This window comes from Bos indicus, chromosome 25 (assembly GCF_029378745.1).
Source record: "Bos indicus isolate NIAB-ARS_2022 breed Sahiwal x Tharparkar chromosome 25, NIAB-ARS_B.indTharparkar_mat_pri_1.0, whole genome shotgun sequence".
NCBI classification, from domain to species: domain Eukaryota; kingdom Metazoa; phylum Chordata; class Mammalia; order Artiodactyla; family Bovidae; genus Bos; species Bos indicus.
This window is the reverse complement of record NC_091784.1, coordinates 26815733-26843145: the sequence shown is the minus strand read 5'-3', so window position 1 is coordinate 26843145 and position 27413 is coordinate 26815733. Positions and strand designations below refer to the sequence as shown.

Below are 27413 nucleotides of genomic sequence, written 5' to 3'. Positions count from 1 at the left end.
ATTCCGAAGTGAGAAACATCGTGTTCAGCAACAGTCCTGACGGGCTCCACACCTCCCTGGTGGAAATACAACTCCGTGATGGAGGCCAGCGGGATGCCAAGGAAGACGGGAAGTACAGAGAGGAAAGAACCCGCTTTTTATGACATCGCAGAGCTGCTGAGTTGTACTTGGAACTGCTTTGAAGGGAATTCTGTCCCTTGCAGCTGAAAGCATGCTAGCTGATTGGAGAAGACATCTGTGGCTGCCCTTTAGGGATGGAGTCCAGGAAATGGGACTGGGGCTGGGGCAGATCATGGGAATTCGCTTTTATCTGTTATGTTTTAGTCTTTTTTTGTTCGAAACATCTGACACAAATACAATAAAATGTTACCATTGATTCTAGTTATGGATAGGCACAGGGTTACCCTTTTCTCTGTTTTCTTTTTTTTTTTTCAAAATAAAAATTACTACCTGGGAATGCTTTTAAATGGGATCTGGAAAAGAGAGGAAAGGGACTTCCCTGGGGGTCCAGTGGCTGGGACTCCGAGCTCCCAATGCTGGGGGCCTGGGTTCAATCCCTGGTCAGGAAACTAGATGCCCCATGTTGCAACTAAAGATCCCACATTCTGCAGCTAAGACCTGGTGCAGCCAAATAAATGTTTTTTTTTTTTTTTTTAAAAAAAGAGAGAGAGAAGAAAAAAAGAACTTTTTCACTGGGGGATTCTGTTTTTTCTAAAGCCAGGTCTAAGAGCTATCCGAAATGATCTCATCTCTCGCTCTCTGAAGGCAGATGAAAGAGAGTGACAGAGGATGAGATGGTTGGACGGCATCACCAGCTCAATAGACATGAACTCGGGCACACGCCGGGAGATGGTGAGAGACAGGGAAGCCTGGAGTGCTACAGTCCCTGGGGTAGCGAAGAGTCAGAAACAGCCTGGAGACTGAATAACAACAACATGATCTCTGAGGGTCATGGGAATGGGTAGTATCGAGTTGGCCAAGAAGTTCCTTCAGGTTACAGAAACGCTCGAATGAACATCTTGGGCAACCCAATACATTTGGCTCCCGGGCCCCCGATACCTGTCCCTACTGCTCATGGGAGATCAGGATGCTTAGGCCCCTTAGGGCTAGATGTGGCTGCTTCCCTGGAGGTTGTGACCTGAGGATCTGATAGGTCTTTGCCCCTCCCCTGTCACACTTACTGCAGGGGGACCAGGGAGCATCCTCGGAGCAGAGGCTACTCAGAGCGCATTCAATCTCTGCTCTTGCCTCAGGAACGTAGACATTCTGAAGGAAGCCAGTGCGGTCTGGTGCGCATCCCTGAGGGGGCTGGCTTTGATGATGTCCTAGTTTGGGTTTCCTAGAAACAGACCCTGAACCAGGAATTTGAGATCGGTTTTTTGTTGTTGTTGTTGTTAGGTGATCCCAGGTAGAAGGGTAGAGAAAAGAGTCAGGGAGGCAGTGACAAGTTACCACTGCGGGCAACTAGAGGTGAACCCACTGGAGAGCTCTCAGAGATAGTGCAGAACACGCACGGACATACAGGGAACACGTATGATATCCCGGCTCGTGTCAGTCATTGGTGAGAGCTGCTGGGTGGGGGGTGCAGACTGTGCTGTGGACATGGGCAGAGCAGACTGGAACAGAGCAGGTACTCAGGAAGAGAGGCAAGGATGCGCGAGTAGAAGTGGGGAAGGGGCCTAAGGAGACCTGGGGCTCCCCAGGTGGCACAGTGGTAAAGAATCTGCCTGCCAAGCAGGAGACCTGGGTTCGATCCCTGGGTTGGGATGATCCCCTGGAGGAGGAAATGGCAACCCACTCCAGTATTCTTGCCTGGAGAATCCCATAGACAGAGGAGTCTGGTGGGCTACACTCCATGGGGTCACAAAGAGTCAGCCACGACTAAGCATGAACATGCATGCATTCCAAGGAGACACAGGCAGAGAAGGGACAATGTCTGCCACAAATAACCAGCACTTAGAACAGGGCCCTGAGGCTGGCTTGATGCCCACCTATTCCAACTGGAGTGGAATTCTGGTACCCTGTATCATCTGTCCCTCACTTTTAGCAACAGAACCTCAATTTTTCTTTGGGGACTCACATTCCTTGACATACCTTCCATACTCACTAGGGGTTCTGAAGGTGGGGCTTACCTCTTCGGCTCTAGGGCTGGGCTTGTGACCCCAGCTCCCATCAATTAGCATATGCCAGCCCCCTGGCCACAGTGATTGTTTCTGAGATGGGTCTGTGATCCACGCCAGGCTGATGTGCCAGAACTTACTATTGCACTGAAAAAGGGTGGGATGTCAGCCTGGAGTTGCTTCCACCAGGGAGAACCTCCCAGAGGAAGAAGCCAACATAGCAGAGAACAGTCAAGAGATGGAGAGTATCAGAAGCCACATACCATCATTTGAGCCCCTGGATCCAGCCATGCCTGAAGTCCCTGGACTTTTCAGTCTTGTAACCTGATAAAGTCCCTTTTGTGCTGAAGTCAGTTGGAATAGAGTCTCTGTCACTTACACCCCCAAGTGTAAACTGTGTGTAAATGGGGGTTTCTAAAGTGTTTAAGGATGCAGATGTAAGTGAAAGGTTCTCCTCTCTGTCTGCCATAATAACTATTTGCTCAGCACCCCAGGATGTCTGAGGAGGTTCTCAGAGGGAGCTCAGTGTGTCCAGGAGCAGGAGTTTGGAATCCTGGGAGTTCCAGCTCCTGTCTCCTTAGGGTATTGTTCTTGGGGTCATGTGAGGAGCTGGGGGGGTCACAGCTGAGCATGCAGGGTGGGAGCCTAGACTGCCATGTGGTCCACTTCTCTCTAAGCATCAGGAACCTCTGGTTCCTGCATGCATGCGTCCATTCATACATTCACACTTATTCGTGGGCACCTACTACATAAAGGGGGCTTCCCTGATGGCTCAGGGGTAAAGAATCCACCTGCAATGTAGGAGACCCGGCTTCAGTCCCTGGGTTTGGAAGGTCTCCTGGAGAAGGGAATGGGAACCCACTCCAGTACTCTTGCCTGGAAAATACCACGGACAGAGGAACTTGGCGGGCTACAGTCTATGGGGTCGCAAAAGACTCGGACTGAGTGACTAAATAACAACAACAACTGTAAAAGGGTAGCAGGATAAAAAGGTGGGCTAAACAGACAATCCTTGCTTTCAGGAGCTTCCAGTCTAGTGGGGGGTGGGGGTGGGAATCTCTATACTAATTACACCAATAAATGTCAGATTCTGAGCTAAGCAGGTAAAGGGCCACGCAGTGTTCAGAGCCTCATCTTACTCCCTTCTGATCCTTGATGACTGCCCATCTCTCCCAAGGAGTCCGCTCAGCAGCTCAGACACACTTTTTCTCCTTCACACCTTCCGGATCTTGTACTCCTCAACCCCGGAAGTCCCACCTCAGGTCTAATCTGCATCCTACCTGCTGCCTGCTCAGCCCGCTTTCTTTGCTTTGGTCCCCAGGGAGGTGAAGGCTATTGAGCATCTTTTTGTGTCACCTCACCGCTCAGGGATGAGTCTCTAGACATTTATCAAGCATCGAGGGTGTGCCAGGTGCTTGCAGAAGGCTAGACCATCCCCAGGTGGAGAAACTGGGGCATGACCATGGCAGTCCTGCGCTAACAAGGCCAGCCTCTCCCATCCCCTGGAGTAGGAACGGGACACCCTGTCCTGTGCCCATCTTGCTACTTGTCCTCTTAACCTCTCCCAGGCCAAGGGTTTCACTAGACTGAGGGCAGGAGGAGAAAGGGGCAACAGAGGATGAAATGGTTGGATGGCACCACCGATTCAATGGCCATGAACTTGGGTAAACTCCGGGAGATGGTGAGGGACAGAGAGGCCTGGTGTGCTGCAGTCCATGGGGTCACAGAGTCGGACACGGCTTGGTGACTCAACAACAACAACAGGCCAAGGGTCCCTCCCAGTTGGCAGCCCTGCTTGCAGTTCCCAGGCCCAGTCCACTGCCTGCACCCCAGAGCCTGCCTGGGGGTGGGGGGGGGTCTCCCTGACCCCTGGGGATGGCCCCTTCTGCCTGTCCCCTCCCCTCCTCCAGCCCCTCCTACTTATTTAACAAACACAGATTTGGCCAGATTTGAAGCATTTTAAACATATGAACTCGTTTAAACCTCATAATATACTTACTGTGTGGGTGAGCGATCATTTTGTATCCGAGATGCAGGGAGGGGAGAGGTTGCCGAGGCTGACCCATTAGCTGGGGCTCGAATCCAGGCCGGCTCTGGAGTCCAGGCCCCTAACCACCTGGCTGCCCAGCCTCTCCAGCCCCCACCATCCTGGCCTCCTCTCACCTGATCCCACTGATCTCACCTGCATCCCTCTTCCCAGCCACCTCTCACTCTCAGTTTCCAATCCTTTGCTCCTGGGCTGCAGCCCGGGGAGAGGCACTGGGCTGGTCCTACCAGAGGGAGGGGCACTGGGTGGAGGCCTGAGTGCTGGGCCCCCACCGGTTCCCAGTCCTGAGTGGATGAGAGGATGGGCTGCGCCAGGGCCCTCGAGGAGGTGGGCAGGGTTGCAGCAGGAGGGGAGGCTGGGTGGAGCCAGGCCTGCAAGCCCTAATTAAGTCAGTTAATTAGGTGGGGAGGAGAAGCCTGTGGGAATTAATGAGCTTGGCTAATTAAGTGGATCTGGCAGAATGGCTCCAATCCTAGTGGCTCCAGAGAGATGGGGGCTTAGGCAGGACACAGGGTCGGGGGCAAAGTGCTGGGCGCCTCCCCTTTTCATCAGATCTGCAGCCTCCACTGGGCTAAGGCCACTGCCAGGGCCCGCACTGGCCATCAGGGTCTGCGGCCACCTTCTGAAGTTACGGACCATGCATGCTACTGATGCTTGGGTTGAAGTCCCCATCAAAAACCTGGTCCCCTGTTACCCATCCCTCAGGGGTTAAAGCTCTATCCCCCCTTTGAACATTTCGGAGATGGAGGCTGAAAATGAGCCCCGACCAGGCTCCTAGCAGAGCAGCCACGACAGTCCCTGACCAGAAACCATGACTGCCACCCACACGTCCCCCAGGTTTCAGAGGGAAACCTTCCTGGTGCTCTCCCAGCTCACAGATGCGCAACTGAGGCCGAGAGGAAGGGGTGTGGTTTGTCCTCCACCCATTGCTTACAGCAGCGGCTGGCCCGGGAGCCTGGGGGCTTTCTCTTGCTGGGCACTATTTCCCTCTGATCGTGGGGCGTTGAGTAACAACAGCAACAGTGCCCATGGCTGGAGTATATACTGTTTGTGAGGTGTGTCCTTGACACAAGGGCCAGCTACAGAATGTGAGGCTTCTTGTCTAGAGAGCGGGAGAGAAGCTTTCCCTTCCCACCCAAGCCCCTCTCTCTGCCCGCAACAGTGTTCTATATTTACTATTGAACATGATGCTGCCTTGGGCATCACGGATGCCTGGGGCCCCTTGATGCACACCTGATGTGAACCTTCCTGGTATCCAGGCCGCTGCCAGACCAAGCACATCAACCTTGACTGTGGCATGCAGGACCGTAGTTCTCCGACCAGGAATTGAACCTGTGCCCCCTGCAGTGGAAGCACAGAGTCTTAACCACTGGACCACCAGGGAAGTTTTGCATGTGCCACTGTTACTCAGACTTCACTTACACTTCAAAGGTGATATGATGAAGAATGGCAAGCTGCTGGGAATACCCTGGGAGTCCAGCGGTTAGGACTCTGTATTAACCTGAGGGCGTGGGTTCAATCCCTGGTTGGGGAACTAAGATCCCACAAGCTGCACGGCACAGACAGAAAAAGAAAAGAAAAGAAAAATTTCTATGGTACCAACCACAGAGCACTAGAGCCCAAGTTTGGGGCCCTGCGTGATACATATTGACTGAGTTCTCACAGCCACTCTGCTTACCGGGATTGTTACTGCCCTCATTTCACATATTTGTTCATTCATCCATTCAATTACCAAATATTATCAAGTGCCTCCTATGTGCCAGGCAACACTTGCAGTGAACAAAACAGAAAAATCACTGCCCTCGTCCATTGTAGTGAGGGGAGAAGACAAGAAACAGGGTATGTGAATAAAGGACCATACTTCAAGGGATTAATGGAGGGAAGACATAAAGCAGGGAGGTCTTCACAGAGAAGCCTCCTTTTGAGCAGAAACTTGAAGGAGGTGAGGGAGGAAGGGAGCCATGTTGAAATGAGGGCAGGCAGGCAGGTACAAGTGGGCCAGGCAGAGGGAAGAGCCAATGCAAAGGCCCTGAGGCCAGAGTGTATGCTTGGGATGCCCAGGAACAATGAGGCTGATGGAGCCTGGGAGGAGATGAGAGGTGATGGGGAAAGTTCATCCAGGGCCACAGTAAGCCTTTGCCTTTGACTCTGAGAGCACTGGCAGTCCTTGGAGGGTTTTGAGCAGAGGAGGGAGGAGGTGGATTATAGGTTTTAACAGGCTCCCCCTGGCGGCGCAAGAAGGGAAGTGAGGAGGCTCCGGTACCCAGCGAAGTCAAACAAGATAGCAAGGGACCAGGTAGTAGGAACAGAAGTGATGAGAAGTGACAGCATCTGCTGACAGATTGGACAGTGGGGTGTGTGTGTGTGTGTGTGATTTGCCCTCAGCCTCTGGACCGTGAAATTCCACCAACAGCTGAGGACACCAAGCAGCTCTCTGGCCCCTGGATTCCTTGCCCCTGCAGGTCTGCTCTCATTTCTGGGACCCTACCCCTCTCCCTCTGCATTTCTGCCTGCCTGGGGGCACTGGCTGCAACATGGACAAGGTACATGAAGCCTCTCGGGCACAGTTCTCCTTTCATGGAGTCACAGACTGAGACACTGAGTCCCCAGGGAGGGACTGTGAATGGGGTGCATGAGCTGGGTTGGGGACAGTGGTGAGCTGGAGAGCCCTAGCCCATCTGAGTGGTGGCCTCCCCTCCCCTGTGGCCCATTGCTGTCACGTGGGAATGTGAACTCAGGTATTCAGAGCTTCTAATTTTCCAAGAGAAGTTAGAAACCTGGATCTGATTTGTAAAATGTTGGCAAATCATTGATAAAAGTCAGGAAGGCTAGACCCCCTCTGAGGAACCGAGTTTAAGACAAGGGGGGCTGCTTCTGTGGGTCTTCTACACACCATGACCTCCACACCAGCGGCCTCGGCCAGCCTGGGAACACAGATACATGAAGACACTTCTCCACGAGGTGCGGCCTCGTAGGTCAGCTCTTGGCTGGTCTGGGCAGGATCCTGGAAGGATGGGGGCAGTTAGGATGGAGCACCCCTTCTGAGCCCTTGGGAGGCACCAGAACAATGACATTTCTTAAGGATAATATGGTTGCCAGGCAAGGGCAACTGCTGGTCCCCTGGGTGCCTGGAGGAGCAGGAGAAGGCCTGGGATCAGAAGGACAAGACCATGGCCAGGAATGAGCCACAGGGTGAGGTCTGCTCCCAAACAAGAGAACCAGCAAGACTGAGCAGGAAAGGGAGGCACCCAGGCTTGTCCCTGCCTTACAGGCCACCCTTAACTCTGCCTCTGCTCTGGAACATTCCAGAAGTTGACCTGTTTCTCCCCCTGGATCTAGGCTGGGCAGGGCTGGGCTGAGGGGCTGCAGGAGAAGCAGAGAGAGACAGAGGCGGTGGCAGAACCTCCGGCACTGTCAGATCGGGTTAGCCATCGCCCAGTGTGGGGCAGCGCTTCACACGCCTGACCTCATTCATCCTCTGAACCATCTCAGGTCAGAGTCACAGCTGTACGGAGGACGAAACTGGGTCACAGAACGGTCGGGTAACTGGCTAAAGTCACGCAGCCTAAAAGTAGCGGGACCTGGAGTTAAACCCAGGGGTATATACCTGCAGAATCTAAGCTTGGACATAAAATCTGTCAGAAAAAGACCGAAGCATCACGGACGGACGGAACGAGCGGGGCCGTCCCGGCAAGTGCGGGCGCGGCGCTCCCTCTAGTGGCCGACTCGCCGCAGTGCAGGACAGACGAGGGGCTCGCCAGCCGCCGGACTCGCTGTCTCTGGCTCTCTGTCTCACGCGCCTGCACGCACGCACGGGTGCGCGCGCACATTCAGTATCTAGTTCTCCAGCGGGAAGACCACAACATCTCCACCTTCTCACCTGCCACATGCGGCCCCTACCCGGCTTCCCCGTTCCCCCTGGTCAGACTCCATCAGCGATGCCAGCCCCAGGGAGCCTTCCGGCTACTCCCCTGTGTCTCTTTCTCTCTGTCAGAACCTGGGTCTCCTTGTCCACACCCGTGGTTCTCAAACTCTGCTGCACATTCTAGTCTGACTGGGAGCTTTCAGAAGTCCTGATGCACGGCCACGCCCAGGGCAAAGGAATCAGCCTCTCACCATCACTAGACCTTCGGAGTTCAAACCTCAGATGGAGGTTGGAGATCTCAGCCTCTCGGTTCTCTGGCCTTTTGTGACACCTTTAACCCTCTCTGCTCCCTTCCACCTCTGAGGCTCACATCCCGTACCATGTAATTATCCCACACCCCACCCGCTCTGAGATTCTGTTTTGATCACCTCCCTCCGTGTTTCCCTCTCCATCCTCATCTGGTAACCACAAGCAATAGTTCTTTGACCCCATTGAGGCCACCAGTCCACGGCCCCCATCCCTTTCTCACCCATCAGCCCCCTTCTGCCATGACGGTCCACCGTGCCCTGCTTGGGCTCCGCACACCATCACCATGGCTGCTCCCTGGCACCCTCATCTCCACCCTGCTGTGCCCAGCTTTCCTGTTGGAGAACCTGCCTGGCAAAATGCCAACCATCACCTGCCTTCTGCCTGCACCGTACAAGCCAGCACTGGTCCGAGGGTCCCCCACCAAGTAGAGAGTTTCCCTTCATGGTCTTCAAGGGGCACTCGCTGCCACCCCACAACCCCAGTATGGCTGCCAGTGGCCCTTCCCCACTCTCTCTGACCAGGCCTTCTCAAATTTTAATTTGCTTGTGCCTCTCCTAGGGATCTTGGTGAGGCCTGAGCTTCTGCATGTCTAACCAGCCCCCCAGGGGTGCTGATGCTGTTGGCTCCCGCACCCTCCTCTGAGCGGCAAGGTCCTCCCGCCTTCCCCTCTCTTCTCAAACCATGGTTCCCATTTCACTGAGAATACAGGTGGACCAGATGCAGTTTCATTGGCTCCTTTTATCAACACTTGGAGAAGGCAATCACACCCCACTCCAGTACTTTTGCCTAGAAAACCCCATGGATGGAGGAGCCTGGTAGGCTGCAGTCCATGTGGTCGCTAGAGTCGGACACGACTGAGCAACTTCACTTTCACTTTTCACTTTCATGCATTGGAGAAGGAAATGGTAACCCACTCCAGTGTTCTTGCCTGGAGAATCCCAGGGACGGGAAGCCTGGTGGGCTGCCATCTATGGGTCGCACAGAGTCGGACACGACTGAAGCGACTTAGCAGTAGCAGTAGCATCAAAGCACAAACCCACCCAGCCCCTCATTCCTCACTTCTTCCAGCAGCTTCAGTGGGGGTGGGGAGGCTCTTCTCCCAAGGCCAACCCCTCCTTTGGGCCCTGGATTCTTTAGGACTCCCCTCCACTACACGTCTCCATCCATTTCTATCAAGAAACACGGGCAGCTCCCACTCCCATTTCCCACTGCTTTGGGACAATTATTTCCATTCTTTTAGCTGATTATTAGTAGTTTTCATTCCTATGTTTCCTGCGTAGCATGTTTTAGGTTATGCTTTTCATCTCCACTTCCCACGCTGGAAGATGAAGATGGAGCTGTCTGACGTCCATTCCCTCCACTTCCTGTCTCCCACCCTCCGGGAACATTGCATCATAGTATTGATAAGATTGCTAGTGTTGGCGGGACTTCCTTGGTGGTCCAATGATTAAGAATCCACCTGCAAATGCAGAGGACGTGGGTTTGATTCTTGGTCCAGGAAGATCCCGCGTACCTCGGGGCAATAAAGGCCATGTGCCACAATGACTAAGCCCGTGCCCTAAAGCCTGTGTACCGCAATCAGGGAAGCCATCACAATGAGAAGCCTGCAAATGGCATCTAGAGAGTAGCGCACACATGCCATGACTAGAGAAAGCCCTCGTGCGGCAACGAAGACCCAGGACAGCCAAAAATGAATAAATACATAAAATTATAAAAAAAAAGATTGATAGCGCTGGGGACTTTCCTAGTGGCCCAGGGCTTAGGGCTCTGTGGTTCCACTACAGGGGCATGGGTTGGATCCCTGGTTGGGGAACTTTGCCGCACAGCCAAAAGGGGAAAAAGATTGATAGCATTTACATAGGGTGGAAACACAACTTTCTGTGGGATACTATGATTTCTTTCCCCCTTTTTCCTTTTTATGATAGATTTTCTGTTTTAGATTTATAGAACAACTGAACACAAAGTACAGAGTTTTCGTGTATACCTCCCCCCTCTGCATTTTCCCTGATTGTCAGCATTTTGCATTAGTGTGGTGAGCCTGTTACAATTGATGAACCAGTACTGATAAACTAATATTAACCACAATCCATAGTTTACATGAGGGCTCCCTCTGTTGTACAGTCTATGGGTTTGACAGGTGGATGGGGTCATGGACCCATCGTTCCTGTATCATACAGAATAGTCCCACTGCCCTAAAAACCCTCCGTGCTCCGCCTACTCACTCCCCCTCCCCACCAGCCCCTGGCAACCACTGATCTTTTTCCGTCTCTAGTGTAACTTTTTCAGAATGTCATAGAGTTGGAGGCTTACAGCTCATAGCCTTTCCAGACTGGCTTCTTTCTCCTTGTGGTGGTGGTTGTTTAGTGGCTGAGTCATGTCGGACTCTTTGCAACCCCATGGACTATAGCTTCTCTGTCCTTGGGATTTCCCAGGTGAGAATTTTGAGTAGATTGCCACTTCCTTCTTCTGACCTTCCTGACCCAGGAATCGAACCCCCGTCTCCTGCATCGGCAGGCGGATTCTTTACCACCGAGCCACCAAGGAAGCCAATTGGCTTCTTCCACCCAGCCATATGCATTTAAGATTCTTGTATGTCTTTTTGTGGCTTCATGGCTCATTTTTATCACCGAATAATATTCCGTTGTGTGGATATATCATAGTTTGTTCATCTATTTGCCTGTTGAAGGACGTTTTAGATGCTCCCAAGTTTTCAGGCAATTATGAAAAAGAGCTGTTACAAACATCCATGTGCAGGGTTTTGTTCAGACATACGTTTTCAACTCATTTGGGTGAGTACCAAGGAATGCTATTGTTGGATCATATGGAAAGGCTATGTTTAGCTTTGTAAGAAACTGCCAGACTGTCTTCCAAAGTGACTGTATCATTTTTGAGTTCTCAGAGCAATGAATGAGAGTTCCTGTTGCTCCACATCCTCACCAGCATTCATAGTTGTCAGTATTTTGGATCAGTGTGTAAATGTATCTCACTGTGGTTTTAATTTGCTATTTCCTGATGACATCTGATGTTGAGCATCTTTTATAAGCCTATTTGCTGTCTGTATATCATCTTTGATCTAGTGACCGTTCAGATCCTTTGCCCCCTTCTTTAATGGGGCTGTTCATTCCCTTTCTTCCTTTTCTTTTTCTTTCCTTCTCTCAGCTTCACTGGGTCTTCATTTCAGTGTGTGAGCTTCTCATTGCAGTGGCTTCTCTTGTTGCAGAGCACAGGCTCTAAGCTGCTTGGCCTTCAGTGGTTGCTGCACGTGGGGTCCGTAGTTGTGGTTCCCCGGCTCTAGAGCACAGGCTCAGTAGTTGTGGTGCACGGGCTTAGTTTCTCCTTGGCATGTGGGATCTTCCTGGACCAGGGATCGAACCCATGTCTCCTGCATTGGCAGGCGGATTCACCACTGAGCCACCAGGGACTCCCTGTCCTAACTCTTTTAAAAGTTTTCCATTTCTGCTATGATTTCCTTTAGGATTGATGGAAATCAGTCAATCCTAAAGGAACGTCCATCCTAAAGGAAATCAGTCCTGAATATTCATTGGAAGGACTGATGCTGAAACTGAAACTCCAATACTTTGGCCACCTGACGTGAAGAACCAACTCATTGGAAAAGACCTTGATGCTGGGAAAGATTGAAGGCGGGAGGATATGGGGATGACAGAGGATGAGATGATTGGATGGCATTACTGACGAGATGGACATGGGTTTGAGTAGGCCCTTGGAGTTGGTGATGGACAGAGAAGCCTGGCGTGCTGCAGTCCATGGGGTGGCAAAGAGTCGGACACGACTGAGTGACTGAACTGATCTGAACTGAACTCTGCTATGATACCCTTTTTTTTTGAAAATTGAAGTATAGTTGATTTACAATGTTGTGTTAATTTCTGCTGTACAGCAAAGTTATTCAGTTATACATACATATATATGTATATGCTGCTGCTGCTGCTAAGTCGCTTCAGTCGTGTCTGACTCTGTGTGACCCCACAGACGGCAGCCCACCAGGCTCCCCCGTCCTTGGGATTCTCCAGGCAAGAACACTGGAGTGGGTTTCCATTTCCTTCTCCAATGCATGAAAGTGAAAAGTTAAAGTGAAGTCGCTCAGTCGTGTCCGACTCTTCGCGACCCCATGGACTGCAGCCTACCAGGCTCCTCCATCCATGGGAGTTTCCAGTCAAGAGTACTGGAGTGGGTTGCCATTGCCTTCTCTGATATATGTACATATATACATATATAATATATATTCTTTTTCATTCTGACTCACCACGGGATCTTGAAGACAGTTCCCTGTTCTGTCCAGTAGGACCTGTAGTGTATCCATTCTACGTATACTGGTTTGCATCTGCTAACCCCAAACTCCCATTGCTATAACATTCTTAAATTAAGAACTTTTTTGTTCATCCTTGGAGGTTCGTTTTCTTTCAAAATAGCATCTAGTTTTCATTTAATAGTTACAATGTATGTTCCTAAATCTCTGCGTATAGTAGTAGTAGTTTTTTGGGGGCTCTCCAGGTGGCACTAGCAGTAAAGAACCGGCCTGCAATGCAGGAGACAGAAGAGACACAGGTGTGTATGATCCTTGGGTTGGGAGCATCCCTTGGAGGAGCTCACGGCAACCCACTCCAGTATTCACGACTGGAGAATTCCATGGACAGAGGAGCCTGGCGGGCTACGGTCCACAGCGTCTCACAGAGTTGGACATGACTGAAGCAACTTCGCATGCACGCAGGGAGAGAAGAAAACGAAAACAGGAAATAAGAGACCAGCAAGAACAAAATACCCATCGTCAATATATTCAGAGGCTGAAGGGAGTGAACTCTGCCATGTCCTGCCTGGACAGTCTGGACCAGATTTTACTGTGCTGGGAGCCGAGCGGGGCAGGACGCTCCAGATGGGGGGCAGGGGCAGGACACCCCACGTTCAAGATGCAAATATTCAAATAATCCCTCCAGTAGAGCATAGAACTCCTCCTTATCCTCAGGGTGCCCTGTCCTCCAGTTCACAGACCCTGCGTTTTATCCTCTCTGGGGAATAAGCCTTCAGTCTTTGTCAGGGTGGGGGAGGGGCAGCTGCCCCGCGGAGCTGAGCAGAGAAAGAAATCTGAGAATTAAAGCCCTTCTTAGACCAATCCTCCTGGTTTTGGCCCTAGCTTTACTCCCCCTCCCAGAGGTACTTAGTCCATTAACACTAGGGCCCTTTGAGGTTCTGTGGTGGAAACTGTGGTGCCCCCCCCCCCTTTTTTTTCTCATGCCCAGTTTAGGGTTCACTTGAGGTGCCGCGTCACCGGACAGTTATATCCCTCACCATGTTCATCTGTTTTCTAGATTTCAACGTCGTGTTGCTCTTGTCTCCTTTTTCACTGTATAAGTCCTTGCTGATTCATGCTGTGGGAGGCAGAATAATGCCCCACCTAATTCCATTAATGTCTATGTCGTCATCCCCAGAACCTGGGAGTATGTTACCTTAGGTGACAGAAAGAGGCTTTGCAGGTGTGATTAGGGTTAAGGACCTTGAGGTGGGAAGATAATCCTGGCTTGTTCAGGTGAGCCCAAGATAATAGCATGCAGCATTAAAAGCTGAGAACCTTTCCCAGCTGTGGTCCAAGAAAGATGGGGAGAGAAGCAGGGCCAGAGAGACGCTGCCTCGCTGGAAGGAGGGGGGCCCTCTGGAAGGTGGTACCTTGAAAAAGATAAGGGGGTGGATTTTCCCCTGGAACTTCCAGAAAGTTCTTCCAGAAAGAGTTCCCAAGAGCAGCCCTGTCAACATCTTGACTTTAGCCCAGGGAGACCCGTGTTGGACTTCTGACATATAGGCAGTAATATAATCAATTTGGTTTTAAACAACTAAGTTTGCAGTAGTTTGTATTGGTGGCAACAAAAGACGAATAAATGCACCTTAAAATCCACTCACACGTGGAGAGAAGGGCTTCTTACACTGTTGGTGGGAATGTAATCGATGCAGCCGCTGTAGACAACAGTATGGAGTTTCCTTAAAAAGCTAAAAATCGAGTTGCCCTACAACCCTACATTCCCACTTCTGGGCCATATATCCAGAGAAAACCCTAGTTTGAAAAGATACAGCTACTGCTAAGTCACTTCAGTCGTGTCCGGCTCTGTGCGACCCCATAGACAGCAGCCCACTAGGCTCCCCTGTCCCTGGGATTCTCCAGGCAAGAATACCCTCAATGTTCATAGAAGCACTATTTACAATAGCCAAGATGTGGAAACAATCTCGATGTCCACTGACAAGACAAATGGATAACTAAGATGTGGTATATTATGCACAGTGGGATATTACTCAGCTGTAAAAATGAAATAATGCTATTTGCAGGAAAAGGGCTGGATCTAGAGATGATCATACTAAATGAAGTAAGTCAGACAAAGACAAGTATCAGATGATATCACATATGTGAAATCTAAAATATGATACAGACGAATTTATTTGCAAAACATAAACAGACTCACATAGAAAACAAACTTGTGGTTACCAAAGAGGAAAGTGGGGGGAGGGATAAATTAACAGTTTGGGATTAATTGATACACATTACTATATATTATGTAGATAAGCAACAAGGTCCTGATGTATAGCACAGGGAACTATATTCAATATCTTGTAATAAACCATAATGGAAAAGAAAAAAATAAAACCCACTCATTTCTTTTTCATGGGGTTTCAGGACACAGAGAACTTAAATGTGTGTGTTCAATCCACCATTTTTAACCGGAAGTCTCCACTCACCCCTGCTCCTGTCTCCACCCCGCCAGGAATTGTAATTATCCAGGTCACTTTCGACTTCTGTGCTGCTAGATCTAGTCTCCTTTTCCTTGGCTGTTCGGCATCTTTGAAGCCAGTTGTCCACCTCTCTCTCTGCCTTGAGACACTCGTCTCTTGGTTTCCATGACTACCCACGCTCCTGGTTTTCCTCCTACTTTATTTCTGGCTAGCATCTCCTCCACGTGACCTCACGTTTGTAGTGTTCCTCTGGGCTCCGTCCTGGGGCCTCTCCTCTGACTCTCCAGTGTGACCTCATGGCTTTCAGAGCCACCTTCATGCCAAAGTCTCTGACATCTCCTAGGCGGCCCACAGACTCCCACTTTGAGCTCCGGTCTCTTAGTACCAAGTCTCCCTTTGACATCTTCACTTGGGCGTCTCATGTGCTTCTAGGTTGAGAACCTCCATGGCTGAATTCCTGAATTTCCCACTATATCTCTTCCCACCCTTGAGCCTTCCCCTCATCCACACATTTATCCAACCTAGAAACCTCAGATTCATCCCTGATTCCCTTCTTTTAACCCATCAGCAAGTTCTGTCTCCTAAACATATCTAGAAAGTATCTATTTCTCCCACGTCCTAGGGACACCTTGATCCAGGCTGACACCGTGGCCCCCTCCATCACCACCATGACTTCCACACTGGTTTCTAGTGTCCGCTCTGGCCTGGCTGCCATGGATTCTCCCCAGAGGAGCCCAAGTGATCGCTGAAGATGCCAATCAACTTATGCCACTTCCCCCTACTCAAAAGTCTCTGAAGCTTTTCCAGTCACATTTTATACCAGAAAAAAATCCATCCTCTGCATGAAGGCCCACAAGGCCTGTATGATCCAGCCCATTCCCGTCTCCCCTCATTGCCCATGTCTCTCTCCCCATCACTTACCTGCCCTGGCCATACTGACCTGGTCTTTTCTCACATTCCCCAACTCTAACCTGCCTCTGGGCCTTTGCACTCCCTATTCTCTATGCCGGGAATACTTCTCCCCCTGCTCTGCTCGGCTCCTTCTCTTTCTTGAGGTCTCAGATGAATTGTCCCTACCTCCACTCCAGTGTTCTTGCCTGGAGAGTCCCAGGGACGGGGGAGCCTGGTGGGCTGCCATCTGTGGGGTTGCACGGAGTCCGACACGACTGAAGTGACTTAGCAGCAGCAGCAGCCCCTCCCCCTTATGCCAACTGGGTGTCTCCCTACCATGCCTCTGGTAATTTCCTTAACAGTATCTTTTTTTTTTTTTTAATATATAATATTTGTTTATTTGTTTGACTGCGTTGGGTCTTAGTTGAAGAACGCGGGATCTTCGTTGTGTCATGTGGGGTGTTTTTGTTGTGCATGGACGCAGTAGCTTACTTGCTAGGCGGCATGTGGGATCTTAGTTCCCTGAGCAGGGATTGAATCCATGTACCCTGCATTGCAAGGCGGATTCTTCATCACTGAACCACCAGGGAAGTCCCAACAGTGGGTTTTGAATGTGGATGATTGTATTTGTTTGTTTACTTGGGTTTTGTTTGACTCCCGCTTTGATAAAAGCTCAACGAGAGGGAATTCCCTGGTAGTCCAGTGGTTAAGACGCCATGCTCCCAATGCAAGGGGCATGAGTTCGATCCCTGATCAGGGAACTAAGATCCTTCGTGCTGCACTGCAGGGCCAAAAAAAAAAAAATTCCAGTGAGAGCAGTGAGATGTGTTTTCTCTGTCCAATTTCTAGGGCTAGTCCACGGAGGGTGCTCAGTGAAGTCTGCAGAATTTCCGCACGAACGCGCTGGGCACCTCTTCTGTGCCAAGTGCTTTCATGTATACCAAACATATCATCTTCACAACAGGACTACGTTTCCGAGTTTCTCTTGTAATTAGCTGCCCTGGCCACATAGCGTGGGCAGGAGTGAAGTAGGCCACTTGCAGCTTTGGTTTGGAAAACCCTTCCATGTGATCTCCACCCTTCTTCTTCGGCTGCCCGTGGAAGCAGAGAATCCAGTGGATTCTAAAGCCCTGGCTGATGACAGCATCACAGGTGGGCGGAGCCTGGGTCCCCAAAAGACGGAGTGGAGCAGAGTCTCCCCCGACCCCTCCCGGCCCTCTCTGGACCTTGCAGGAGCAGCCCGGGAGGGTCTGCCCATTGATGCACACGTGGTTCCAGGCTCGTCAGTGGAGCCTCACCTAATCACGCATCAGACATCAAATAGAGATGGCTGGTGGGTGATGCTTTTGTTGACAAGTTCTCATTAAATGCAGATGAGTTCTTGGTGGGGGCGGATTCTCACTTCAGCCCCAAACAGAAACGGAGTTCACACCTCAATGACAGCACGTTGTGCGGCAAGCCATTGTTTCAGTGTGTGTTCTCTGGCTCTTCCAGGGAAATGCCTGATTCCTGTTCATCTCTTTGGCCTCAGCTTCTAGTCCTTGGGAAGCCTTGGGGAACCTTTGTTGAATCCACGAATGAGGGAACTGGTCTCCCTACATCCCTTCTTGCATCTCTGTCCCTAAAAGCGCCCCAGCAGTTCTTTAATTTTACAGAGGCTCAAAGAGAAGAAAGGACTTCCCCAGCCTCCCAGAGAAGCAGGATGCTGCAGAGTTAGCACTCCCTGGGGCGGCTAAACACGGCAGCAAATTGGAAGTGAAACCTGGCGCCTTCCAGGGGCTGGAGAAAGGCTGAGAGTGGTGGGGGTGGGGAGCAGGCTCCTCTAAACCCCCAAGGTGACCCCACCAAACCTCACTGCTCACTGCCCCTCCTCCAGTAGGAAAGAAACACTCCAGAACTTCCCCCCGCCAACACGACCCACTAGCACTGCCTGGCTCCTGCAGCCTGGGCGTCCACATCACTCAGTATTTTTAGCTTCACCACCTGGCACCTGTGGTCACTGTCTTTGCCCAGCCTGGTGGTGTCCCCTCTCCAGATCTTAAAGGGCCAGTACCCACCAGCTGGAAAGGAGACCAGATTCTGCCAACGCAGGTCACCATACTGCCAGGACAAGAGGCTGAGGGGCATGTCCTACAGGAGGAGTCCCCAGAAATGGAGGAGGAAGATGGGGGGATGAGGGAAGAGGGCAGGATCTCATGACTGCCTGACTCTAGAGCCCATCCCTGTCTCATTCTGGGGTTTCCCAAATGCTGGTTTATTCAAGCTGCCCACCTGGTGGTGGTTATTGTTTAATCACTCCGTCCTGTCGGACTCTCTGCAACCCCATGGACTGTAGCCCCACCAGGCTCCTTGTCCAAGGGATTTCCCAGACAAGAAAATTGGAGCGGGTTGCCTTAAACTGAGTCTCAATCAGGTGGCTTCTTTACCACTGAGCCACCAGGGAAGCCCCACCTGGTGGGGGGCTGATTAGAAATATACATTCCTCCCCTCTGAGACGTGAGGCCACGAAGTCTCCAGGGCAGAGCCTGGGAGTGTATTTTTTAACAATCAGCTCAGTGATTCTGATGTTCCATCTCCCCACATCACATCCATCCATCCATCCATTCAATCATTCAACGAGCGTTTTGAGTTCCTATTATGAAATCAGTGATGCTCTCAGGAGTCCATTGTTTTGTTCGGGAAACATTTCCACACCTGTGGTCTCACTGAATCACCTAACTCGTTCCATTTTGCTTCAACGCCCTCCCCACAGCTCGCTCCATCACCTACAGATCAAGTCCTGGGCTCAGCAGTCAAGGCCCTTGGTGACCTGACCCCTGCAGACCCTCCCAGCCCCATGCGCGCCACGCCCACACAGCTTCTTTCTGGAGTCACCAGATCTTTGCTCTCTCTCCATCCCCGCTGCCTGGATGGCCTTTCCTTAACTTCACTCCTAGACTCACAGACGTAGAGAACCATCTTATGGTTGCCAGGGTTGGGGGAAGGATGGGGGGAAGGGATAGTTACGGAGATCGGGGAGGTCAGGTACACACTGCTCTATTTAAAAGGGATAACCAACAAGGACCTACTGTGTAGCACAGGGAACTCTGCTCAGTATTATGTGGCAGCCTGGATGGGAAGGGTATTGGGGGAGAAAGCATGCATGCGTATATATGTTTGAATCCCTTTGCTGTCCATCAGAAACTATTACAATTTTGTTAACTGGCTATACTCCAATACAAAATAAAACGTTTTAAAAAAACTTCACTCTGTACCTGGAAGAGGACCTGTCCTTAAGACAGACCTGCAGGGGCTCCCAGGGTTCCTGTGGGCAGGGGTGGTCAGTTTGTCCCCCTCACTCCCTGAGCACAGTGCACTCATGCCCAACCAGCGCCCATCACTGCCAAACTGATCCGTGTGATCGAGGTCTCTCCTAGCAGGCTGGACCCCAAGAGCTCTGGGGTCCCGGCGCTCTGAGTACTCAGTCACTGCTGAATGATGAACTGACCACCATGCACAGAGTAGCCCCGTTTCACAAATGAGAAGACAGAGGCCCATGGAAGACAAATGACCCACCCAGGTCCACCAGTGAGATTTAGGGAGGAGCCTGTCCCAGGCTGCAGGAGCCCCTGCCCTCCTGCTAGGGGCCGGGAGGGCACACCTGGGCTGGCACTGAGCCTGCCCTTCTCCCCACCCAGGGCAGTGCTGACTCAGGTGGTGATGGAGGCGTGGGCTGGCTGGGCTGGAGCAGAGGTGACCCCTGTCTCCCCTACAGATGTTCCATCTATTCCCGGAGCCTGTGGTCACAGCTTGGGAAATGAACTTGGCTGGAGCCTGGGTTTCCCTGAAGGTGGGGGTGGGGAGAGGTGGCCAAAGAGACCCTGATCTGTAGGGCATGAATCCCTCACCACCCCCGGCCCAGTGCACACCCTGCCCCCTACCATGAGTACATAGAGCTCACACCTAGTGCCACAAACATGTACACACACACACACACACTCACCCCCAAATACCCAATCACCTAGACACACAAGCCTTCCATCCCCTCCCCTCCCTTTTATACAGACACACACACACATGCATGCGTATGCACATGAAGACATTTTCACTTATTAATTCAACAAAAACCTAACACTAAAAAGTGTCAGTGCAGTGTAGGGAGGAAAGGTGACTCTCAGCTTGGATGGGGCAGGGGCTTCCTGGAGGGCTTCCTGGAGGAGGAGGTATGGCAGCTGGGCTTGGAAGGAGGGGAGCTAGGGGAAGGCAAGTCTGGGCAGGGTTTCATGGAGGGTGAATACAGGAGAGTAGAGCGAAGATGAGGTGGGTGGGGCTGATCTGATCTCACAGGCCTTGAATGTCCAGCTGAGTGTTGACTTCACTGTGTAGGAGCCAGGAGTCATGAAAGACTCTAAGCATAGGGGACATGACCACAGGGGGAAAGCACAAGAGGGTCACTGTGGGGGCAGGATGGGAGAGACAGGGAGGAGGCTGTGGGGATACCCTGGTGAGAGATCTGGGAGTCTGACACAGGGAGGGGGCGGGGCTGGTAAGCAGTGGACAGAGGAACTCAGAAGCAGGATCCCCGGCCCCCAAGGGGCCCCTTCCCAAGCCCTGTGCCCTCACCTTGCCCACCCACTGCCCACCTCGGGCACTGACCTCTGCAGTGGGACCTCTTCCAGCAGCTCCTCCTCCTCCTCCCTGTGGAAACAGACGAAGCAGAAGGCTGGCACATCCTCCTTCCCACAGCGCAGGGGCCAGGCCGGAGGCAGCTCCAGGACGGGGCAGGGGTGGCTGGTGGCGGCCTCGACAGCATCGTCCCTCGCCTGGGCAGGGCTCCCCGAGCCAGCGTGCTCCAGGGTCAGTAGCCTGTTGGCCTCAGGACCCTGCGCCTGCGCTTGCCCACCTGCCACCTGCGCCTTTTCACTCAGGTTACCCGTCGCCTCGGTGAGCGGGAGAGCCCGTGGCTCTATCTGATGGGATCCGCTGTCCTGACCCACGGACCTTCCAGCCCCAGGGCTGAGCCCTCGGAAGCAGCTCCCAGCCACCTGGACTCAGAGGCAGCTGGCCGGTGGACAAAGGTCCAGTAGGGCCCCTCGCCGCCCCTGGTGGTGCCTGAGGCTCCTCGGCTGCCCGCTCCACTGCAGCCGGTCAGAGGCACGACCTGGAGGACAGGCTCACAGATGCCCTGCCCATCTGTTCATCTGGCTGTCCGGCTGTCTGCTCCTTCCCAGCGGGCCAGTACAGGCAGTAGAGGTGGTTTCTCCAAGAAAGTTTGTTCTCCCCCGGGGGGTGGGTGGCATGGGTGGCCTCCAGGAGGGAGGGTCGGGACCTGAAGCTGAAAGGTAGGCAAGGACCAGATGAGGCTGGCACGGTGCCCACGCTGTCCACGAGAAAAGTTCTGGTCCCTGGACTCCTGGCTCCAGTGCCAGCTCGGACTAGAGCTCCCTGGGCTCAGGGCTCCTCCGGCTCCTCCAGCAGCGGCTGCTCTGGCACACCGGCTTGGCTGTGGGTATTAATAGCTCTACATTCACGCTGAGAAGCCGGGAGGTTAACTCCTTCTCTGCCGGAGCTGGGAGGCCAGTGGGCGGATGGCCACAGGGAGCAGAGGGAAGGCGGCGCCTGAGATCTGCCTGCGCAAAAGCCTGGCCTAGCCCCCTCGTCCCCGCTGCGAGACCCTCCTATGTCACCTCCTGCCTGTGAGTGACTGTGCGGCGCTCAGCATCTGGATTTCTATCAGAATGCCCCAGCTGCCTGACCTCACCACGTGCACCTCCAGGAAGCTGGATTAGACTGGGGGCTCAGGGCAGGGTCCCTGGCATGGGCAGGGCACTGAGTTCTAGGGAGCATCCCCAAGACTCCTTCATTTACACATCCCACTCCTGGGGCCCCTTGGCATTCTCTTAACAAACAATAACTGTCACCAAGTATGGGGCCAGTTTTGTCACTGGCTTCCTATGGGATCCCCCACTAGATGAACCATATACAGCCCCAGAGATGGACCACATGTATGGTGTATTCTGCTGAAGAGTATAAGGAGTGGATGGGAGTGGAGGAATCTGAGTAGAGTTTGTTTGCTAGAAAAAATGTTTATTGCAGGACCTCCCTGGTGGTTCACTGGGTAAGACTCCACGTTCCCAATGCTGGGGCCCAGGTTCAGTTCCAGGCCAGGGAACTGAAAGCACGTGCCACACTAGGAGTTCACAGGCTGCAGCTCATTGCAGCCAAATAAATAAATATTTTTTAAAAATGAAAGAATATGCTTGAGCACCGGCTATGTGCCGGGCACTGTGCTGAGCACTGGACATACAGCAACGGAGACAGCAGACACCTCCTGTCCTGGTGGGCTTGCCTGTCACAGCTGGAAGCCACTGGGGCTGAAATTTGGCAGTGTGTGAATTGAGGAAGGCGCTCCCGCTGGGCAGGTGCAGCCTCTTCCACACCCCTCAACCCCTCTCCCCAGCACCCAGCTTGTAATGTGGATCGCAAGGTGGCCTTTAGCCCCACTCACTTCCTCTGCAACTTACAACATGCATAGCCATTCATTGTGGCCCTGGAATCACCAATAACAAAGGAAAAATTCAGCTTGTGAAAACGGTTATGAAAAAATAAAACAGGGAGAGATGAGGGAGACTAACCGGGAGGTGGTTGGATAGGGTGTTCAGGGCAGACCTCCCACAGGGGTGACATTGGAGCTGTGACCAGCAGGAAGAGGAGCCAGTGGAATATCTGGATGGAAGAAGGGTCAGCAGGTGCAAAGGCTCAGAGGCAAGAACTAGCTGGTATGTTTAAGGAAGAGAGTGAGGAGCAGCGAAGGTCTTTAAGCTGAGTTTGAGCACGAATAGAGTTTCCCCAGGGGCTCAAGAGGTGGGGCATCACCAGCAGAGAGGGCAGAGTTCCTGCAAAGACTCATGAAAGGATGCACAGGGCTTTCCTGGTGGTCCAGCGGTTGAGAATCCACCTGCCAGTGCCAGGGGCATGGATTCGATCCCTGGTCTGGGACGATCCCACATGCGGTGGAGCGACTAAGCTCATGCGTCATGACTACTTAGCCTGTGTGCCAGTAAGTGCCGAAGCCCGCTGCCACCACAATGAGAAGCCTGCTCGCTGCAACTAGAGAGTAACCCCCGTCATCGCAACTAGAGAAAGTCCATGTGCAGCAACAAAGACCCTGCCTAGCCAAAAATAAATGAATAAATCTTTAAGGAAAAAAAAAGGAGGCGGGGGCGGCGGGGGGGGGGGGGGGGGGTGATGCATGGTGCCTTGCAAGGCAGGAAGAAGATGCAGGCACGGTCAGAGATGTAGGAGGTATTCATTCCCGAATTGCTTCTCCTGGGGCTCTGAGGAGGAAAGCTGGGTGGGAGGAGGATGGAAGCGGGGACCTGGGCCAGCCGAGGGGCCGAGGAGGTGCGTGGGAGATGGAGCAGCTTAGAAGGAAACATCAGTTCAGTGAACTGACTTCTGCTGGCTGGGACGACAGATCTGGGTCTCCCTGGCCCAGAAAAGGTGGAGCCCCCACAGACAGTTGTTTAGGCTGCACACTCTGCACAGGGCAACCTGGCAGACGGTGAGTGGGGGCTGACATCCAGCCTACCTCTTGCTCTGCCAAGCCTTCCACCTTTAAAACTGTGACCTCATTGGGGGAGGGCACCTTTTCCTCATTGGTCCACTCAAAAGAGTTCCTGTTTCTTATTGGTCAGCCTGAAGAGGGTCTTTTTAAAAGTTAGTCCAGGGATCTCCCTGGTAGTTCAATGGCTAAGACTCTGAGCTCCCAGTGCAGGGGGCCGGGGTTCGATCTCTAGTCAGGAAACTAGGTCCCACGTGCTGCAACTAAGACTTCGCATGCCACAACTAAAGATCCTGCATTCCACAAAGAAGAACGAAGATTCCTAGCTACTGCAACTAAGACACCAGTGGAGCCAAATAAATAAATATTAAAAAAATAAAGATAAAAAAATCAGTCCACTCAGAGGGATCTCTTTTGAATTGGCCTGTTCAGAGGGCACACTTTCATCTAACTGGTTCCCCCAGATGGGTGCCATTTTCCAACTGGTCAATCCAAGGGGAGTGACCTTTTTTTTTGGATTTGCCTAAAGGTACCCTATAGGCTGGACTGGGGGTGAGGATGACTAGAGGCCCCAGGTCCTAGTATGGGCTCTGTTTGCAGACCTGCTGTGAGCTTTGGTCCCTCTCTACGGAACCACAGATCTATGGACTTAGCCAGAGAAATGAGCCCAGAAAGGGGCAGACTCCCCCGAGGTCACACAGTGACACACAACAGAGCTGAGCAGACCTGACTCCCCTCTCAGCACTCTGTCTTCCTAGGTCGCTTGCCTTGGAGACTTGTTTCTTTGAGACAGGAAATGAGAGGGGACAGGAGGACTAGTAGAGATTCATGGAGGAGGAGGAGGAGAGGAGGGGAGGTCAGGCCAGGCCAGGACTCCCGGGGGGTGGGAGTCATAAGGGGTCAGGTGCCCCAGGCCTCTGGGCACCCCTTCCCCCTCCCCTGGGCCCCCTGGGGTTGTCATTTGTGGATGTTAATTATTCATGATGCTGGTGCTTTGCCTGGTTTTAATGCACTCTGATGGCCTTCTCTAGCTAATGGGGAAAATCAATAGGTTTTAATTCTCAGTGGCTGTGAAGCTCTGTCTGTCTCCTGTTTGGGTGGCTGGGTCTGGCTCTTGGGCTGAGGGTGGGGGGTGGAGGCTCAGACCCAGTTCTCAGGAGCCTGAGACTCTGGGTATCACCCCCTCTGACTTCAGCCTGGAGAGAGAAGATTAGTCATCAGGCATCTCCAAACTGCCCCAGGCATCCTGGGAAGAGTCTGAGCACTGCATCTCAGCCATTTAACCCCCTCCAAGAGGGACTGCCCCGGCACCAGATTTATGGGCCAAAAATGCATCAGCAGGGGCAGTCCCACCAGCTCTGGGGGACTGGAGTTAGGGCTGCAACCCTTGGCACTTAGGGTCAGCCCCAGCCATCCTCCTGGGCTCAGGCTCCGCTCACAGAACTGTCTTAGGCATCAGGGGAGTCTGGCTCAGGCTTCTGAAGAGAAAGTTATATATTCAGGCATGACAATTTTCTGATGGGGTTGATAACCAAGAACATTTATGGAACATTAAGAGCTTGTCCCAGCTCAGATTACACTCTCCCCTGACCTCATGGGTTATCCCTGAGTCAGTGTCCTTTATGAACCCTCTCATTGTCTTGCAAGTGGAATATCTGTCTTGCACTCTATTTTCGTGTGTGTTAATTAGGCAAGTGTAAACATTTATGATGGGTTTCCCAGACGGCTCTAGTGGTAAAGAATCTGCCTGCTAATGCAGGATTCATAAGAGATGAGAGTCGGATCCCTGGGTCAGGAAGATCCCCTGGAGGAGGAAATGGCAACCCACTCCAGTATTCATGCCTGGAAAATCCCATGGACAGAGGAGCCGGGCAGGCTACAGTCCATGGGGGTCGCAAAGAGTCGGACACGATTGAGTGAATACACACACACATAAACATTTACGATATACCGCTGTCTTCATTTTGCTGTTTTTGGCATTTCTGCATGTTTCCAGGACACAGTGAGCCTCCAAAAAAGAAAGAGTCCTGGAACTTCCGTGGTGTTTCAGTGGTTAAAAATCTGCCTGTTGATGCAGGGGACACAGTTCAGTCTCTGGTCAGGGAAGATCTCACATGCTTCGGGGCAACTAAGCCTGTAAGCCCTGCAAGTCAGTGCTCCTCGACTAAAGTCTGTACACTGCAATGAAAGATCCTACGTGCTGCAACTAAGACCCGACACAGCCAAATAAATAAACATTTAAAAAAAGAAGAAGAAGAGAAAGGAAAGAGGCTTGAGATGTGTTCACCTTGGAGAGGCCCTGCCTTCTTCTCTGAGAACCTAGGCCTTTTCTGATGGACTCTGGACCCATGTCTTGCTGGCTGGAAGCACTCAGACCATCTGCTGGGTTCCCAGCCTAGCATCCTGGCCTTCGGAAACCAGGAACCAGTGTGAATAGTGACTGCCAGGCCTACAACCTGCCCTGCCTGCCCAGGCCCCATGCCCCTTATTTTCCATTTGGACTCAGGTATTCAGAAGGCAGAGTTCATTCTTCCCTTCAGTTCATGGCGGGGGCTTGCCTGGAGGCTCAGATGGTAAAGTCTCTGCCTGCACTTCAGGAGACCCGTGTCTGATCCCTGGGTGGGGAAGATCCCCTGGAGAAGAGAATATCAACCCACTGCAGTATTCTTGCCCACAGAATTCCATGGACAGAGGATCCTGGTGGGCTACAGTCCATGGGGTTGCAAAGAGTTGGACACGACTGAGAGACTATCACTTTAATTTTCCCTTTGCCTCTTCAGTTCCTGCACATTGTTATTCTCAGTCTATGCAGACCCCCATCTCCCTTGTTTTGATTCAATTCTCATTGTTTTTCACCCCCAGGGATGGTGAGCAGGCAAAAGCTGCTGGGGTTTATTCCAAACACCCACCTTGTGGGATTGTGGGGAGAATTGTATGAGCCAGTCAAAAAAAGGCCTCCAATTACAGTGGCTCAAAAGAAATCTTCTGACAAATTAATTAAGAGCACATGCTAACGTTTTATTTCAGATTTGCCATGAAGAAAGAGGCTTATGGCCAAGTTGATTCAAGGAGACCTTTCCCTTTCAGAGGAAAGAGACTGCTGAGATATTTGTTGTTTGATTAGAAACAAGAGGACTGTCTGATATTAGAACATTAGCTCCCTGAGTGACTGACAGCTGAGTAGATAGGAAGCTCGCTTCCTAGAAGAGGTCTTACTTGAATTGAGGTTTATCAGAATATTGCTTAAGCATTTTGCCACAAATGCCAATGTTTTCTCAGAGAATCTTGAGAATTATATCACATGGAGAAAGTTATATCTCAAACCCAGGTTTGTTCCAGGTTTTCTTTATTACAAGTGAATTTTGTTTCTCTTTAGGTAATAGTCTAGAGATAGGTGGTCCTCTAGGTGGAAGCTGGCTCATGGGCATCATGCTGAGTTTTCAGTCCTTAAGAAAGAGGAAAGATGGAGTGATGTAGAAGGGGCTTTCCTCACCTTCACTTGTATTCTGTCAGCAAGCAGTTGGTCCCTTAACTGCAAGGATGACTGGGAAATTTAGCCCCGAACTGCACAGCCATATGCATTTTTAAAAACCGGGGCAGGGGTTGGGTATTACAAAAAGGGAGAAGCGAGAATGGAATCCAGTTTGAAGTCAGGAAGGACTGATTCATAGCTGAGGCTCTGAACCCTCCTTTCTGCTTTCTGCCATAAGCTCTGTTTACCAGTCCACCTTTTGATCTTTTTAAATGAAAAAATAGAAGAGTAATCAGTCTGTATTGGTCCAAGAGGACAAAGGTGCCAAGATGTAGATTATATGATATATGTTTGGATCTCTTAAGAAGAGACTTTTAGTTTTGTCCAAAGGGTTTGAGTATGCATTAAGGAAGGTGAAATGGAAAAAAATGAAGAAA

At 51.7% G+C, this 27413-nt stretch overlaps 1 protein-coding gene across 1 annotated transcript in view; it reads right to left on the bottom strand.

Moving 5' to 3' along the window:
- Nucleotides 1–21421, bottom strand: part of SBK1 (SH3 domain binding kinase 1) — a 54114-nt gene extending 32693 nt beyond the window's left edge. Inside the window, exon 1 of the mRNA XM_070779851.1 lies at nucleotides 20597–21421. The gene's annotated coding sequence lies outside the window, so the exon portion shown is untranslated. The remainder of the gene's footprint in view (nucleotides 1–20596) is intronic.
- Nucleotides 21422–27413: the final 5992 nt, after the last annotated feature.